Source organism: Pleurodeles waltl, chromosome 11 (assembly GCF_031143425.1).
Source record: "Pleurodeles waltl isolate 20211129_DDA chromosome 11, aPleWal1.hap1.20221129, whole genome shotgun sequence".
In the NCBI taxonomy this organism is placed as follows: domain Eukaryota; kingdom Metazoa; phylum Chordata; class Amphibia; order Caudata; family Salamandridae; genus Pleurodeles; species Pleurodeles waltl.
The window spans coordinates 877,708,597-877,723,991 of NC_090450.1; positions in this window are offsets into that span (position 1 = coordinate 877,708,597).

Genomic DNA, 15,395 nt, shown 5'->3' on the forward strand with positions numbered 1-15,395 from the left:
TCCACCAAAGAAAAACACTGCTGAGCATAAAGCTACCAGCCCTATGCCATTAAACACTACACAACCACCTAGATCAATATCACATGCATCCACTCACTCACTGAATTTAGACATTAGCAGTTCTACAAACTAATCTCATGGTGATGAGCTTGATGTGCGGCACCCAGACAGCCCCAATCCCTGGGATGAATATGATCTAGATCCTCAAGACCCTGACATAAACGTGCCAGTCTCAGTCAAAACCTCACTTCCACATGACCCTTCCTCATACCACAGTGTCCTTCAGCGTGCAGTTGAGTACAATAAGGTCCATTTGCGCACCACTCAGGAGGAAAGTAACTTTTTGGTAGAGGCATTCTCCAGAACTGAGCGCTCAGTTCAATACTTACCCATGATAGGGTCAATGCTAACAGTTTCACTGACATTTTCAAAGAGACAGTCAAATCAAGGGTACTTGATCCCCTTGTTGAGCACAACTATAAGCTTTTCTCTACTGACCCACTGGACATTAGGGGACACTGTGAAGTGGATTCCTTTGTGGTCACTAGAGCTTGGTAGACCGCAGTGTGACTGAGAACAAGTGATGCCCCTCCCCATGAGAAGGAGAGCAGGCGCCTCAATGTGGCAGGCAAGCACATGGCAGTTGGCCATGCTAACCATTGGTGCATTGCCAATTCAGTAGACTCGCTCTCCCATTACAACTGAGCTACCTGGGGTGACATGGAAGAGCTACTACAGCACCTTCGTGAGCAATACAAAGAAAAGAGTAGAGAAACGGGTTAATGAGGGCAAACAAATTTCTAATGTTACAGTGAGATGTGGCCTAGACGGTGCAGATCCCACTGCATTAGGGATTAAGTCCTCCATTATATTGCACAGGCATGCTTGGCTGAGCATTTCAGGGTTAAACCTGAGGGGCAACAACACCTCCTCAATGTCCCATTTGATGTGGACCACCTCTTTTGCCCAGAAGTAGATGAATTGGAGAAATTCAAGAAGGACACTGACTGCAAAATCCATGGGTGCATTGCAGACAGCAACCCCTATGAAGCTGTTCTTTTTGTAGATACCAGGGCAGAGGTGTGGCTAAAACCACCACCATCGACTACTACTCCTACCAAAAACAACAGGAATCATACAACCAACAGGAAGGTTAAGGTTATTATGGGGGGGGGAATACAAGGGTAACCAGAGAGTTAGAAGTACCCCTAAAAAGGAGCACTCCACCTCAAAGCATTTACTCCCCTCACATTCCTCCCCCCAATCACACAGCACCTGTTGGGGGAAGACTACAGCAGTTTCACCATCTATAGACAGAAATTACTTCCAACCAGCAGGTGCTGTCAATTGCTCAGCAAGGATAATGCCTAGAACTTGAGTCAAACCCTCCATACATACCGCCACGTAGACAGACCATCAGCCCTCAATACCTGCATCTTCTCAAAGAGGAGATAAAAGCACTGCTTTTGTAAGGGGCCAGAGAGCCCGTTTCAAAGCAACGCCAGGGCTAAGTGGTAAATTCCTGTTACTTTCTAATACCCAAAAAAGGATGCGGCACAGAGGCTGATACTAAATCTTCAAACTCTCAACTACTATATCTTGTCAGAACACTTAAACATGGTGGCACTGGAACTAAAGGACACTTACTATCACATCCCATCCATCTGGCACATCTGTTATTTGAGGTCTGTGGTAAGTGGATGTCTTTATCTGTTCAAGGTATTGGGATGACAATGGCACCCCAAGTATTTACCAAATATCTAGCAGTCATGGCAGTACTATAAAGAAGAGACAGCATTCATGTCTTCCATACCCAGACCATTCGCTGATAAAGAGTTCAAGCAGAACGAAGTGTCTAAAAGACACAGACCACCATCAATCTGTTACACAAATTGGAGTTTAGTGATGCATCTCCTGAGCATGACGGCCTCCTGCATAGCTATTGCCTCCCACTGTCTAGCATCAGTGGTCACAAGCAGAGGGCAATTTAGAGGATCTACTGTTGATTCCACCAGAGTCCATCACTCATTACAGTGGTGTGGCACAGACATTCTCCTCAAAGGCAGACCATTTATGGACCTAGTTCTGCAGGTGACTATCAACAAGTACATCACTCACAGGATGGGGGGCGCATATGGAGAACAAGGTGGTCCAGGGCTTGTGGGCAAGTCACCAACAAACGCTACATGTCAGTATGTCAGAACTCATTGCAATTCAGTTAGCTTTTAACATTTCCCAGAAGGTTGTCATCCTGAATACAGATAGCATGACTGCTATTTATTACATCCAGAAGCAGGGGGGACAAGCACTTAACCCAGTTGTCTCGCTTAGCACAGGAGGTTTGGACTTGATCATTTTGCCATTATATCCACCTTCTGGCAGAACATCTCCCCTCCCAGGATGTAAACCTGGGTGGCAGACCTTTTAAGCAGGAGACAGCAACAAGTCCATGTTTCGGAACTACACCCGAGTCCTTCATCCATGTGGGATGTTGGACGTGGACCTGTTTACCACTACAGAAAATGCAAAATACCAAAACTTTGCCTACAGGTATCACCTCCCACTGCTCATTGAAAATGCACTATAGATGAATTGGTCAGGGATATTTGCCTATGCTTTTCTGCCTATTCCACTCATTCCACACCTTGTCAGGAAACTCAGACAGACATTTCTCAAGATGATTCTGGTAGCTCCAACGTAGGCACAGCAACAATTCTAGAGTTGTCCCTAATGTGTTCCAAGTGGCTCCCCAACATCCTAGACCTTCTCACTCACCGCAAGGGCAGTCAGACATCCCAGTCCCAAACAACTCAACCTCGAAATTAGGATCCTGAAGTCATAGACTTTGGTTACTTGCAGTTATCACCAGATTGTATGGATATTGTTAGAGAAGAATTAAGACCTATCACTAGAGCCTGTTAAGCAGCTAAGTGAAAAATATTTGCCCACTGCTGTCGAACTTAGTAGCACTTAAACCATTATGCACCCACAGTATAACAGATGATCTACTATTTATTACACTTACAATAATCCAAATTAGCATACACTTCCATTGGACTGCATCTCACTGTTATTGCAGCATACTTGAAAAACCGAAAACACTGGTCCATGTTCCGTTTACTAGCCATTAAAGCTTCAATTGAAGGGTTAAAAGAGTAATTCCTCCACGGACACCACTGGTTTCCTTATGGAATTTAAATGTTGTACTCGCTGGGCTAATGTCATCACCTTTATGAGCCATTAAATTCCTGTCCATTACAATTTATGTTGTAGAAAGTTGCTTTCCTTTTGAAGTGTTATTGAAATACATGTTTTTACTGTAGAAGCACCTTACTTTCACGTTTTGCATGAAAAGATATGACTTGGGACACACTCACAGTTCCTTCCTAAGGTCATTTTACTTCTGCACTTTATTCAAGCAGTTGGTTTTCTTTCCAAGACCAGAGACAGTTGCAGAAAGAGCACTTCATACATTTGATGTCAAGAGAGCATTAATATATGACTTTGAAAGGACTAAACCTTTTAGAAAAACAGAGCAGTTTGTTGCTTTTTCAACCCAGGTTCCAAAGCAGGCATTGCCAGATGGATAATCAAACACTTGAAGATATGTTTTATTAAAACCAAGAACATTGGCAACAGTTCCGTGAGCACCTTCTACAAGGAGGAAAGGTCTTCTGTGGCTTTTCTAGGTAACATTCCTTTAGCTTTCCTTTGTACGGCAGCTATATGGATAAATACATACACATTTACTAAGCACAATTTTGTGGATGTCCAAGCAAGACAACAAGCTCTTGGGCAAACAGCATTAAGAACATTATTCCAGACATCTGCACCATCTAATCTCACAGCGACAGGATAACTACAAATGCAAGAATGGAGTATGTTACCCTCTAAGCATCTATTTGAAGCCTGTAAGTTGCAGATTCACAAGCCCCCTCCACCTCCCCAGCAAGCATTATTTCTTATCAGATGTTATGAATATTATATTCTATATATTTATGTACATATATTTTGCTTACGTTTATATTGCTTGGTTATTTATATATCTTCAATAGCTCTATCCTCACTCGCCACAGTGACGGTAAAAATTAACAATCTAACGCTAGGGTCATTGACCATGAGCATTCGTATGAAGAGGTGGTGTCTCAACACCACATCATCAACAAAAGACTTGGAGAAAAACAGGCTGTACAATCAAAGCCCAAAACTAGATGGCAGGAGTGTGCATAGCATGTGAATCTGGAGCACTACACACTACAAGTAGATGTTTACAGGGTAATTAACATACTGCTTTATTTGTATTTTTGACTTTACATGTATTTTCAGCATTTATCTCAGTTGTACAGTAACATTTATATACGCAAGTGCTGGAAGTATGGGAGCGGTGATTGCTGCAGCACCTCTCACCCCTTCATTCACCCTCCCCCCCCCCCCCAATAAACTGTGCTGCGCTTCACAAGGTTAATGGGAAATAAAGATGCCTTTACATTTTGTCTTTATCTTGGCATGTGTGCTGTGAAAGAAAAGAGGTCAAATGTCAGGCTGTCAACTGCCAAATCGCTGCTTATTCCTTTAACATAGAGACTGGTGTTTACTTTTTATCCCCAACTACAAAATTAGAGGTATTTTTAAAGTGAATTATGTGGCAGTATGTGTGGAGTCAAGGCAGTGTGAAAGGAAAGACTGTAGGGTGTTATTTGTTCTAGCACTACAATATTTAAATACATGTAAATAGGCTCTACAAATATTTCAGAATGCATCAGCAGATATGAAAACAGTCATTTTTTTGTAATTTTGAAGTGAGATTAGGATCAAAATAAATCATGACACTTTACTTTGTGATGTGCAAATGATAATTATTCACTGAAACCCGATTTCCACACATTTGTGCACTATATAGTTTTATTAGTAAAACTTGCCTATGCAAATGTAATCACCATTTCAATTAAAAAGGCCCTTTATGTAAATGACAGTGCACTACCACACAATGCTTTAGTAATGGACTTGCGGCAGTGTGCTCCAAAATGCACCACTTGCTCCATTCCACATTTTGACCACTCTCCAGCTGAATGTCTGGGGCTCATTTTCTGCACTTGTTCTTTATATTAATTTTTCACAATCCCTGTGACTCGGTGATGTAAAACTGATGGCAGCACCCCCTCTCTGAAAAGAGTTCTACCACTACTGTTTATGTAGTGCTTATTACCCGTATGTGGGGTACTGAAGCACTCACCTTCATGGATTGCATGTTGCACAGTGTAGGGTGTGTGGTTCAAAGAGCTTTGTCATGGTTTGATCCTGTTAGACCTTTCCCTCTTTGCAGGGTAATCCCTACATGTTTTGCCTTCTTCCTCCTATTTGTTCTGACCTGTTTTTGTTGGATTTAGGACTCTGGACACTTTACCACTGCTAACCAATGCTAAAGTGGATATGTTCTCTGTCTAAATTGTATTGGTAATTGGCTTTTCACGATTGGCATATTTGATTTACTAGTATGTAAAGTGCACTAGAGGTGCCCAGGGCCTGTAAATCAAATGCTACTGGTAGGCCTGCAACACTGATTATGCCACCCACATGAGTAGCCCTATAAACATGTTTCAGACCTGCCACTGCAGTATCTGTGTGTGCTAGTGTGTTTTACATGTCCTGATAGTAAAATACTGCCAAATTTGTCTTTCACTATTGCAAGGCTTATCTCTCCCATAGGTTAACATGGGGATTGCCTAGAAATACCTTCCAAGTGTAATTTCCATTGGGAGCAGATAGAGATGTGGAGTTTGGGGTCGCTGAACTCACAATTTAAAAACATCTTTTAGTGGTGTTGTTTTTTAGATTGTAAGTTTTAAAATACCACTTTTAGAAAGTGGGCATTTTCTTGCTTAACCATTCTGTACTTCTGCCTGGCTACTGATCACACATCTGGGTCTAACTGATAGTTGGGCTGTTTATGAATTCCCTCTAGAGAGTGACACAAAGGGAGCTGAGGTGTGAACTGCATTTCCTGATGGGTCTTCCTGGACTAGAGTAGAGGGAGGAGCTGACACCTGCACTTGAATGGGCTGTGCCTGTCCTCTCACAATACAGTCTCCAACCCCCCTAGTGTGTGTCTGCGGCAGGGCAAGGACGAGGCAGGGTCTTGTGCACTAGAAAGACTTTCCTTTGAAGTTTGCCTACTTCAAAGTAGAAAGGGGTATAAGTATTGGACCTAAAACCCTAGACTTTTAGATTGCTTCTGGATGAAGAGGAACCTCTGCCAAGGATAAGGGCTTGATGCTTGAGGAGGACCTGCCACTCTTCGTATAGCTTTGCTGGCCTGCTGGGGCCGCTTCTGCCTTGGGAGTGAAAGGACTGGACTTTGCTTTCTGAAATCATGCTTGTGAAGTTTCTCCAAGGGCTTGGACTGTGCTTGCCTCCTGTTATGAAGTCTCAGGGCCATCACAGACTTCATCTACTAGCACCTGGGCTCTTTTGCTGAGACCACTGCACATAAAACTGGCAGCAAAATTATCATTTTTTTATTTTTTTTCCCCGCCAACGCATTTTCATGACTGAAACGTTATATATACATGCCTCATATTTATCTAGCTTCCCCCAATGAGAGCACTTGCACAATGTTTGCTATTAGTATTCAACCAAGGTTATGTGGTAGTTTATAGCCTCTCCTTCACCCTTGGCCTATATTTCTGTGAGAACCAGCAGTTTAGAGAGCAGCTCTCGCACAGCAGAACCGGTGAGCTCACAAAGACCTAGTGGCATATTTAAAAGCCCTGTGAGCCACAGGTGTGTCTCCTTTTGTGATGCACTGACTGTGTATAGTGGAAGCCCACATGTACAAGACCACGCAAAGCCACTTTGCATGACTTTTCATGGCTGTGTAGATATGTTGTAAGGCAACACAGCGCAGGTTGGTGCATTGCATTACACTGCGTCAGGGAGGCGTACCATGGACATTGCGGTGGCCATTCCCACGCTTCACCCATGGGTTTTGATGCATTCTCAGATTCCCCAGGGCAGGCGCGACAAGGAGAAATATATTTATTTCTCCTTGTTGTTACCTCTTTCTATGTATGCTGCATTAAGAAGCAGCAGCACACATAGAAGGAGGAAAATGCCTCCCAGGACTGTTTTTGTACAGGAAGGTGTCTCTTTCTGCACTACCAGGCCACTGATATTATGCGTTGTTCTAGCTCATGGCTACTCACAGAGATTTTCCAGAGGGCCTACGTTTTGGTCTGTGATGTGACCGAGGGCCTCATTGATGCCAACAGGGTGGCGGTCATGGTTGGAGTGATACAGGGGTGTTTTGGAGGTCAGGTGGGTTTAGGAGAAACCAAGCATATACATCTAGTGGGTGAATTGTACAATGTGAAACCAGAAACCTGGGATTAATCCTGGCTTCCCCACTTTACCAAGTTGTGTGACCTTAGGCAATTGTTTTTTTCACTATTTCTCCACTATCACATATAAAAGGACTTGAAATACAGGATGCGCACTGTACAAAGCTTTCTCCTGTGTCTGATTTAATAAACTAAAATGTTGTTCATGTATAGTAGGAACCTAGGCCACCCAAAGGGTCACGTAATAACTGACTCGCTTATTAGTTCACCATTGGCAATGTTGCCAGGGTGGGGGAAGAATGAATTTTTCTAGATTCATGTTTAAAAAATTATCACTTTAAAAACTAAAAACTTCTCAGTGCACTGATATAATCTGATTTACTAAGGTGAAACAGTTCTGCATGTTAATGAAATACACTTTGAATTCTGAAGTGATGTTATCATAATTTTACACTTTTGCTGCAAGATGTCTTTAAAGTAACGGAGGGAAAAAACTAATAGTCTCTACCAAAAAGCCATTTATTTACTTTTGTTCTCCGATGAACTGAGCAATTGTTTCAACAAGCATTGGCCAAGTCAATAGGTTTCGCCTATGTACTTTCTAGTGGCTTTGTCAGTTAAAGTAAACAAACAAAGCGCCATGATTCAGTCAGTGCTGGCCACGCCACAGTGATGTTTTTATTTACTTTAAGCCATGGTGCACGCTTGTGTATTATCTTTAAAAAACATTAACAAAGCAATTTAGCTTGCACAGAGCTATTTGACTTTGGTAATGTTTTTAAACACAGCAGCATGGGTTGTGCGTAATATGGTTTAAAATTAAATTAAACAAAAAAGCGCTATGACGCACTAAAAGCTGGCCGCATTATAGCACTTTCTTTTTTCACCATGTTGCTTGGAAGCGGATGCTGCTGTGCATCATGTAAAAACAAAATTACCAAAGCTAACCGAACTCGCATGGGCGAAACCTATTGGCTTTACCGATACTATTGTCTAAGTGGTGTAGAGCACTCCTCTTCCAGTCTCTGTGACTGTCACTTGGTTAAGGGGCTGAAAATCCTTGGCTTGCATCTCTCTGGCCACTCATTCAAATCACATAATACACACAAATCCAGGTCTCAAATGGAACATCATCGGCTGTCTGGCATTCCTTGAAGCTATGGAGGTACTAAGTTGGCTTCAGTCCGAACCTTTTAATCACAGCTTCCTTCATTCTCTCATAGCACATCTGGTCTGCCACAGGTATCCTTCCAATGACAACTATCCATTGCATTTGCATGCAACCCATTAAAACAGCTGCTATAGACACCTCATTCAAGGCCTGTCCTTAAAAGATATCCTGTAATTCCACATTCACGTTCACAAGCTCTCTTGGAATCTTGGCCACAGTCTGACCTTAACTGGTGAATTGAGTCAGTCACTGATGTATCTGCTATTGCTGCTATCATAAGCTTCTTCTTCTCAAGGGCTGTCCTTTCACTCTCCTAGTTTCTTTTCCCTTTCTCTCAATTTCTCTCCCTGGGTCCATTACTCCTAAATCCCCTGCCTCCTTTCCTGATTTTTTCCTGGTGAGGAGTGGTCCAATTGGTGCAAGAGCTGTTATATCATATCTCACTACAGAGATCCACTCACTAAGATCACCCACTGGACCTATTCCCCTCCTCCTACTCACATGGTCCTCTGGTCTAGGCAGGCAGACAGATTTTAGGGTTCCAGGCTACAGGGCAGGTGGTGTTGGTTTCCATGTATGCTGTCCCCTCGAACAGCTGGGGGACTGGCAGACCTTAATCCACAGTAGTTGTCACGCAAGGCATAACTCTTACCGAGCTTCTCCATGTTGAAGTACAGCCCAGGCCAGGCCATTTATAGTCATAGATATGAAGCTAATTTTGCGGGGGATGCCACCTTTGAAGTGCCCACTCCTCTGTCCTGTGCTTTGACCAGAAAGCAATCGGTCACAATAGGAGTCACCTCAACCCAGATAGCAGCTCAACACAGTCCATGACAGTCGTTCGAGGACATTACTTGAAAGTATACATCACTGATATGTTCATATCAAAATGTTACAAAGGCCCTGCTAAAATCCCCCTATTAGGCTGATCTCCCTCCTGTGATGTGCATAGGCCCCCACTAACCTATGACCTTTTCAGAATCGAAGAGCCCTTTTGAAGTGCCTACACTGTGTACCAGCCAGCTCTGAAGAATGTAGAAATCCACCAATCTATCTGGAGTGCTCTCCCACTTGCCTTCCTCAAGACCCTGGGCTTCAAATATGAAATGGAATCAGTGGAACTTTACACAAGTGGGTATGATGTGATATGCTACCACCTCTGCTCTTGTGCTACTTAACTTCTTCTTAAGGGCAGTTGCCCTTCACCACTTATGAGGGTAGAACTCCAAGACCGCAGTCCGTGACACAGGCCTAGGTCATGGCGCACACACATGATCTGTGTTCGCCCATGACCAAAAATAAACACCAGAGGTCCAGATATCGTTGCAGCTGAGGCTCTCGGGTGCACGTTTGCCACAATGCAAGGGACTTTTCTGTCCCAGGAGTCTCTTTCAGGATACAGGTTTGAGCAGTAAATTTGTTGACTGAGACACTTTACTCAAGAACCTGTCCCCTTGTTGATGTCTTTGGTGTATTTTGAATGTGATGTGTGCCCACTTGTTGAATTTGTAAATCAAGATACCCCAAAGTCTGTTTTGTGTAATTTGCATGTATTTTCATCTAATGTTTCTGATATTTTGCATAATTTCAGAAATAAATACATATTTTGCGCACCCTTAGTTGCTGTCTGAATTTATATCACTGTTTTTCAGATACTCACCCTGGCATTGTGATTGTCACTCCAGTGCCAGAACTGGAGTTGATGAGAGTAACTTCTGGGATACAGGAAGAGGCCACCAGCCTGAAAACGTAGGAGATTTTTCTAGATACCCTTGTGTTTGCAGAAGCATAGAGATAAGGTTTCTAAAGTGTTGTAGGTTATCAGTTTAACGCTAAGAAGTAATTTTGCTTGATGGTTAAGTACTGCTTCAATGAATCTACCCATAACCGAGGTCTTTGTGGCTATAGCTGTGTGATTTAGAATGCCCCCACTTTCAGCTGCTGTGAACGCAGTGAAAAAGCAGTACACGTGTTTTGTGTTTGACTGAGACTGCTGGTGGCACAGAAATGGGGCCAGATTGTGCCCAGAATGTACAGGTTCAGGATATATTTAACTTAAATGGACTTAGATTTAGAGGGGTAGAGTGGTGGAGGCAGAAAAAGAAAAGGATGCAGAGATGAACAGACACATACAAAAGAGGAGACTGAGACAGGTAGATAGTGTGTGAGGAAATGGGGCATGTTATATAGCGTGATTGTGCAACTTCACCATGCAGTACACTTACCAGTCAATCCCTTTAGAACCAGTAGGTTTCGTTTGTGAAACATTAGGCTCAACCCTGGGTAGCTGGGGCTCTGAGCAGCAAGACTTAAACAAATAAACTAGTTTAAAGCATTTAAATGCTCTAGATGGGCAGAAAGCTATCCAGTGGTTGCTGGCTTATGTTTACGGAGGTGCGGGGGACACAATAATAATAATAAATAAATAAAAAGTCACTTACCTGCAGGTATCTTCCTGCTCCTGGAAGCTCCAATGTGCGGGACCAGGAAAACACCACTAAACCAGTCCTGAAGCTGCTTTCATGCTGGTAACCACCATGGAAGTAGCGTCCGGATTGGTGGGAGCGGGCTCTCTCAGCGCTCACAAGAACGCTGGAGGCCTGTGCTTTCTCTAACCCAGCTGTGATATGACAGCTAGGTTAGAGATGTTTAAAGTGTGCATATCTGGCTAGCCATCGCAAGACAACCGGCCAAAGGGACATGCACATTTTAAACAAGTGCACAGCTCCCTGCTGCCACTCGGCAGCAATTGCCCCACCCCGCCCCATCTTGACAATCTGTTCCGGACAGGGCATTGAAAAACAAAATGGTAATACACTTGGGGGCAGATTTATGGAAAGTGGCGCTGCACTGAGTCCCGCTCACTTTCCCTGCACCTCTCTACTGCCACCATGTGTGTGCCATATTTAAAATACGAAGCTCCATGGCGCAGGGTAGGGGGCAATAGCATAATTTCCCATGACGCTATTAATGTACTCTGCAGGAGTAGCGCCAAAGTATTGGCGCTACTCCTGCAGAGTACATAGGGCCCCATTCTAAAGAATGGAAGCCTCCTTTTAACGCCTGCTCTTGAGCAGGTGTTAAAAGTGCCCTAAAAAATGGCACAAGGAAATCTCATAGATTTCCTGCCGCCATTTTTCCGGCTCCACTAACGGGAGAGTGCCCCCTTTGCAGACATTATGCCTGGCGCAGGTAAAATGTAGTGTAAAGCGTTACAGAGTGGTGCAATGCATGCTTGCGCCATGCTGTAAATACGTTGCGGGGATTTCGGCCTTGTTGGGCCTTATTAACATAAAAAATAATTATGTTAATGTGGCGCAAGTTGGCGCTAGGGCATTATAAGTATGCTCCTTAGTTTATTACCATTTTATTTTTCAGTTGTGGGGGCATTTATTTTTAGAGGGTCCACCCTTGAAGCTGTCTCTGGTTCAAGCTCCAAGTGCAACCATTAAGGGCACAGGAGATCGAAGGCAACAAAGCAGAACATGTTTAATAGTTGCACACTGTAACTTGTTGCATTAATTTCGATTTGAGAATCAAGTTGGGTTTATTGTAACAAGTTGTTCGATTCCTTAGATTATCATCTTTGGTCGCACAGTTCAGGGGTTAGTGCGGCTCTAACCAGGCACTCATCAACAGGGCGATCAAGTCTATCCACATTAAAAATGACAGTTTCACGTTTTCCCTGCCAGAACATACAGAATACATGTCATTGCCCATGAAATATGCTGCATGCAGCCTTAGCGGTCAGTGTGCCTCCCATAGAGGTGACTTCCATATGTTTTAAGGGGAGATTTGACTTTGCCATAGTTATAAACTGCTTTTTTTAACTGCACCCGAAGCTGCACTACCATTGCTGCAATCCCTGGGTGACATTCTAACCTATAGGCCCTGAGTACCGTGTATTAGGGACTTACAGGTATGTTAGCCTATGCCAATTGGGTATAGCCAATGTAACATACAAGTTTTTAGGTCAGGGCACTGAGGTCTGGATAGCAGGCCTCAGTGCACTCTAAGTCAAAAAAACAGCAGCATTTCCTTACACACTGAATAAAAGAAACAGATATAGAGATAGCTAAACACAGGCAGATGTAGACAAAAACATGTATAAATATAGACAAAGATAAAGACCGCTATAGATATGGGCAGGCAGATGACAGAGCTGATAGACAAGAAGATAGATACATAGAGAGAGATTAAGTAATACACCAAACAAGAATTCTTAGAATAATGGACCAATCAAAATTAATTATGAGGTAGTTGCATTTTCTTCCTTTTATACTTAAATGAAGTGAGTGCTTAAGTCAGCGGATATTTCACTCCGGACCATAAACCATCGAGGTTTATTAAGGATGAGAAAAATGACATAGGATTAGATTGTTTAATTCTTAAGGGAAAAAACAACAGCGCTGTGCTTTTGCTTTGTTGCATGTGGAAAAAATAATAGCTAATGATAGAAAAGACAATCTGATTCACTCGCTTGGATTGAGGTTTCATACTTATGAAGAAGACACTCAACCGATTCTCGCGCTAGTCTGGGCTCCGTGGGTGCATGAAATAGGGTTGGGGGGACCTCTGATGGTTTGAGCTGGATACGCAGCTATGAGTTGTCTCTGAAATGTTTGTTTTCTTCCAGCTTATGCGGTTTATTCAAAAAGAGGATGTCAAGTCAGATAATTTCCTAAAATAAATTACTGCCAGTTCTCATAACGTGAAAGTCTTTGCTTACCTTTCATTTCTTTGCCAAATAGAGCTAATTTTTAAACTTGAAGGAAGCTCTTGCTGGGATAGAAGATTGTGAAATGAAACGTACAAATGAGCGTCACTGGGGCTACATCTATGAAAGTATTTTGCAACCACGCACCCTGCGATTCACAAAATCACTGGTTTCCAAATGTCCAAAACCCATTTACGAGTCGTTTTCGCCCCCTACCGAATCGTGGTTTTGAAGGAATGTAAAAAGGGTTTTCCTCCAAATTGCAATTTGGTTTGCAGTTCAGCTTTCGATTATGACTGCAGTTCCAGTCGCAAACCATTAAACAGTTTCTGGAAACGTATTCACAAAGCAGATGGTGTCTGATTTGAAAATCGTGGTCTGTCAGGCAGTGATCCCGCTGCCCCCCAAATGTTATTACAAATAAAACGTTTCTCTTTAAATCGGTTCCATCTTCGTTATGGGAATGCATTTGAAAGTGCAAACATCGGGATGGTGTCCAGCTGTCCCTGAGGATCACAAATTGCGACTTGTCTTCTGGGTATTCATTAGGCAGCTCTTCTGCTGTGCAAATTGTGTTTTTGCAAATTAACCTAATAGAATGTGGTTTAGTTGACAAAATCAGATGCTGGTCGCAAAAAGTTGATGTGTAATTTGTGACCAATTTTTGCAACTAATACAATATTACATCTGGCCTTTAACCTTTTAATCCTTTAAGTAAACAATGGCACAGTCATTTTACTTTACAACAGATTATTTCTCAGTGTTATGTGTCTTATTTGAATTTCAAATCCACAATAGCACACGAAAAAACACTGCATAATGTATTATTGGCTTACATGCCCTTAATCTTACATATTGGCTCTTGCTTAGTGCAGTGCTAACACAAAAGTGTGATAAAACCCATTTTCAGCAGGTATTATTGTTTTCATGCCTTATAAGTATAACTGTAACCTTGATTTTGTGGGACAGTTTAACTCTGTTTTTCTGATGCTTAACAAGCAGCAAAAACGATGCCACATTTCCACCAGCAAAATGTTGGTGTTGATATAAATGTCCTATATGGCCCAGATATAAATGTGTACTCCATACCTGTGTTACCATGTCATGCCTCCTTTTTATCCGGTGATATTAATCGGGAGGATAATGTCTAGAGGACCAGTTATTTCCCTTAATGGGTTTTACCTCTATATGTAGAGCAGGGTATAAATACGTACCTACTTGCCTCTGTTAACTCCGGAACCTGGTTTTTCCATATATGTACACTCGACACATCAGGTGTTAATTAGCCTTTCCTTTTGTTCACTGTCTTGTTCAGTGTTTGCATCAGGGTGTTGAATCACAGTACTATTGTACTATTACTTTGTCTTCAACTCCTGGCTAAGAGTCGATCACTGGTTATTCAATTCTATCTTTAGAGCGCTTGAGTTCTTTATCAGTAGTGTGTCAGTAATATGGTCAGGTAACAAGTCCTAAAAAAAGAAGTGGGGGGACTAGCCAAGTTAGGCAGTAGGCAAGTGACATCAAGGCGCACTACATCGTGGCACACTGCATCACAACCCATGACCTCGCAGGAATTGGCATCAGATCTTATCACCTCAGACCTATATTTAGCAGTTCTCTTGTAATACGTGAGATTTTGCCTTGGGGTTGTGCCAAAAAATGAACACAACCCCTATACAAAACCTGAGCCTCAATTTATACTTTTTTTTTTAAATAATCTCTGCCACAAAGAAATTGGCAGCAAAGAGAAATGTGGCAATAAATCAGTTCTGCTTAATTGGCAGCAAAGCTTGCATTTTAATTTATCTTATGGGGTTAAGGCGCTTGCTGCAGACATGATTGTGTGCCCGGTACATCCCAGGGAATAACAACAATGGTAAAATAACTCAGGAAGGTAACACATTTGCTGGAGAGATCTATGCTTTGCTTAGTCACAGTTTTGAATCAAAGTAGCATTGAGGGTTAACAGGTCTCCTGCAAAGCACATCATGTATTATGCAGATGACAGATTTTTATTTTAGGTAGATAGGTAAATAGGTAAGTGGGTTACTGCTTTGAACACAAACATCCTTTTTTAATTTGAAGTTCACAACTTGTAATTCTTCTAATATAGTGCAGGGAGCTATGAAGGACATGTGACTCCTACACCTTGTAACCCTCACTGTATTAT